Below are 3,701 nucleotides of genomic sequence, written 5' to 3'. Positions count from 1 at the left end.
AGAAAAGAAAGAAAGAGAAGAAAGAGAAAAAAGAAGAAAGAGAAGAAAGAAAGAAATAGAAAAAAGAAAGAAAGAAAGAAAGAGAAGAAAGAAAGAAAAAAAAGAAAGAAAAAAAAGAAAAAAGAGAAAAGGGAAAGAAAGAAAAGAAAGGGAAAAGAAAAGAAAGAAAGAAAGAAAAAAGAAAAAGAAAAAAAAAAAGAAAGAAAGAAAAAAAAGAATAAAAGAAAGAAAAGAAAGAAAGAGAAGAAGAGAAGAAAGAAAAGAGAAAGAAAAAAGAGAAGAAAGAGAAAAAAGAGAAGAAAGAGAAGAAAGAAAGAAAGAAAAGAAAGAGAAAGAAGAAAGAAAGAAAAAAGAGAAGAAAAAAGAAAAAGAAAAAAGAAATAAAAGAAAAGAAAGAAAGAAAGAAAGAGAAGAAAGAGAAGAAAGAAAAGAGAAAGAAAAAAGAGAAGAAAGAGAAAAAGAGAGAAGAAAGAGAAGAAAGAAAGAAAGAAAAAGAAAGAAAGAGAAGAAAGAAAGGAAAGAAAGAAAGAGAGAGAAAAAAGAAAAAGAAAAAAGAAATAAAGAAAGAAAGAAAGAGAAAGAAAGAAAAGAGAAGAAAGAGAAGAAAGAAGAAAATAGAAGAAAGAAAGAAAGAGAAGAAAGAGAAGAAAGAGAAGAAAGAAAAAGAAAGAAAAAAGAGAAAAGAAGAGAAGAGAAGAAAGAGAAGAAAGAAAGAAAGAAAAGAAAGAGAAGAAAGAAAGAAAGAAAAGAAGAAAGAAGAAAGAAAAAAGAAAGAAAGAAAAAAGAAGAAGAAATAAAGAAAGAAGAAGAAAAAAGAGAAGAAAGAAAGAGAAGAAAGAAAGAGAAGAAAGAGAAGAAGAAGAAAGATAAGAGAAGAAAGAGAAGAAAGAAGAGAAAGAGAAAGAAAAGAGAATAAAGAAGAAAGAAAGAGAAAGAAGAAGAGAAGAAAGAGAAGAAGAAAAAGAAAGAAAGAAGAAGAAAGAAAGAAAGAAAGAATAAAGAAAGAAAAAGAAATAGAGAAAGAAAGAAATAGAGCCCCTCCACCCCCCTCCACCCTCCCACTCCCTCCCCCCCTCTCCCTCCCCCTCTCCCCCCTCCTCCCCCCTCTCCCCCTCTCCCTCCCTCCCTCCCTCCCCCCCCTCCCCCTCCCTCCCCCCTTCCCTCCCCCCTTCCTCCCCCCTCCCCCTCCCCCCTCCCACCCCTCCCTCCCCTCCCCTCTCCTCCCTCCCCTCCCCTCTCCTCCCTCTCCTCCCTCCCCTCCCCTCTCCCTCCCTCCCTCCCTCTCCTCCTCCCCTCCCCCCTCTGTCCCACCTCTCCCCCCCTCCCTCTCCTCCCTCCCCCCCCTCCACCCCCCTCCCTCTCCCCCTCCCTCCCTCTCCTCCCCCTCCCTCCCCCCCTCCCTCACCCCCTCTCCTCCCCCCCTCCTCCCTCCCCCTCCCCCCCTCTCCTCCCTCTCCTCCCTCCCCTCTCCCTCCCCAGCCAGCAGACCCTCACCTCCAATCTCTATGCGACATCCTCGCCCTCCCCCCATCCCCCCCCTCCCCCCCCCTCCCCCCCCTCCCCCCTCCCCCCCCTCCCCCTCCCTCCCCTCCCCCACGGCGTCCCGTCTCTCCCGCGCGCTCTGCGTGCGGGAGATCCGCACGGCGGGGGAGACCATCCGCAAGCCGCTGGGCTGCGCGCAGGCGGCGGGGGCTCGCGACGCGATGGCCAAGCGGATGTACGCGGCGCTGTTCGCCTGGGTGGTGCGCAGGGTCAACGCGGCCCTCGACAACGCGGCCGCTGGCGGTGGTGGTGGTGGTGGTGGTGGTGGAGGTGGTGGAGGTGGAGGTGGTGGTGGAGGGAGATTCATCGGAGTGCTCGATATTTATGGGTGAGGCGGAGAGTGGTGGGGAGGTCACTCTTTCCGTTCGCTCACTCAGCCAATAGATCAATCACTCACTCACTCACTCAGCTACTCACTCAGCCACTCACTCAGCCACTCACTCAGCCACTCACTCACTCAGCCACTCACTCATGAACACGGTGGTGGTGGCAGTGGTGGAGGTGGTGGTGGCGGTGGTGGCGGTGGAGGTGGTGGTGGTGGTGGAGGTGGTGGTGGTGGAGGTGGTGGTGGAGGGAGATTCATCGGAGTGCTCGATATTTATGGGTGAGGCGGAGAGTGGTGGGGAGGTCACTCTTTCCGTTCGCTCACTCAGCCAATAGATCAATCACTCACTCACTCACTCAGCTACTCACTCAGCCACTCAGCCACTCACTCAGCCACTCACTCACTCAGCCACTCACTCATGAACATGGTGGTGGTGGCAGTGGTGGAGGTGGTGGTGGTGGTGGAGGTGGTGGTGGAGGGAGATTCATCGGAGTGCTCGATATTTATGGGTGAGGCGGAGAGTGGTGGGGAGGTCACTCTTTCCGTTCGCTCACTCAGCCAATAGATCACTCACTCACTCAGCCACTCACTCATGAACACGGTGGTGGTGGTGGTGGAGGTGGTGGTGGTGGTGGTGGTGGTGGTGGTGGTGGAGGTGGTGGAGGTGGTGGTGGAGGGAGATTCATCGGAGTGCTCGATATTTATGGGTGAGGCGGAGAGTGGTGGGGAGGTCACTCTTTCCGTTCGCTCACTCAGCCAATAGATCAATCACTCACTCACTCACTCAGCTACTCACTCAGCCACTCAGCCACTCACTCAGTCACTCACTCATTCAGCAACTCACTCATTCAGCCACTCACTCAGCCACTCACTCAGCCACTCACTCAGCCACTCACTCACTCACTCAGCCACTCACTCACTCAGCCACTCACTCACTCAGCCACTCACTCACTCACTCAGCCACTCACTCACTCAGCCACTCACTCACTCATTCAGCTACTCACTCACTCAGCTACTCACTCAGCCAATAGATCAATCACTCACTCACTCACTCAGCCACTCACTCACTCAGCCACTCACTCACTCACTCAGCTACTCACTCACTCAGCTACTCACTCAGCCACTCAGCCACTCACTCAGCCACTCACTCACTCATTCAGCCACTCACTCTCTTAGCTACTCGCTCACTCAGCCACTCACTCACTCAGCCACTCACTCATGATCACGGTGGTGGTGGTGGTGGAGGTGGCGGTGGTGGTGGTGGTGGAGGTGGCGGTGGTGGAGGTGGTGGAGGTGGTGGTGGAGGGAGATTCATCGGAGTGCTCGATATTTATGGGTGAGGCGGAGAGTGGTGGGGAGGTCACTCTTTCCGTTCGCTCACTCAGCCAATAGATCAATCACTCACTCACTCAGCTACTCACTCAGCCACTCACTCAGCCACTCACTCACTCAGCCACTCACTCATGAACACGGTGGTGGTGGCAGTGGTGGAGGTGGTGGTGGCGGTGGTGGCGGTGGAGGTGGTGGTGGTGGTGGAGGTGGTGGTGGTGGTGGTGGCGGAGGTGGTGGAGGTGGTGGTGGAGGGAGATTCATCGGAGTGCTCGATATTTATGGGTGAGGCGGAGAGTGGTGGGGAGGTCACTCTTTCGTTCGCTCACTCAGCCAATAGATCAATCACTCACTCACTCACTCAGCCACTCACTCACTCAGCCACTCAGCCACTCACTCAGCCAATAGATCAGTCACTCACTCACTCAGCCACTCACTCACTCAGCCACTCACTCTCTCACTCAGCCACTCACTCACTCAGCTACTCACTCTCTCACTCAGCCAC

At 51.9% G+C, this 3,701-nt stretch overlaps 1 pseudogene; it reads left to right on the top strand.

Moving 5' to 3' along the window:
* The first annotated feature begins 7 nt into the window (after positions 1 to 7).
* LOC144955202 (uncharacterized) lies at positions 8 to 1,033 on the top strand (annotated as a pseudogene).
* Positions 1,034 to 3,701: the final 2,668 nt, after the last annotated feature.

This window comes from Lampetra fluviatilis, unplaced genomic scaffold, assembly GCF_964198595.1.
Source record: "Lampetra fluviatilis unplaced genomic scaffold, kcLamFluv1.1 SCAFFOLD_1107, whole genome shotgun sequence".
Taxonomy (NCBI): domain Eukaryota; kingdom Metazoa; phylum Chordata; class Hyperoartia; order Petromyzontiformes; family Petromyzontidae; genus Lampetra; species Lampetra fluviatilis.
The sequence above is the reverse complement of the archived record's forward strand: the minus strand, read 5'-3'. Positions and strand labels throughout refer to the sequence as shown.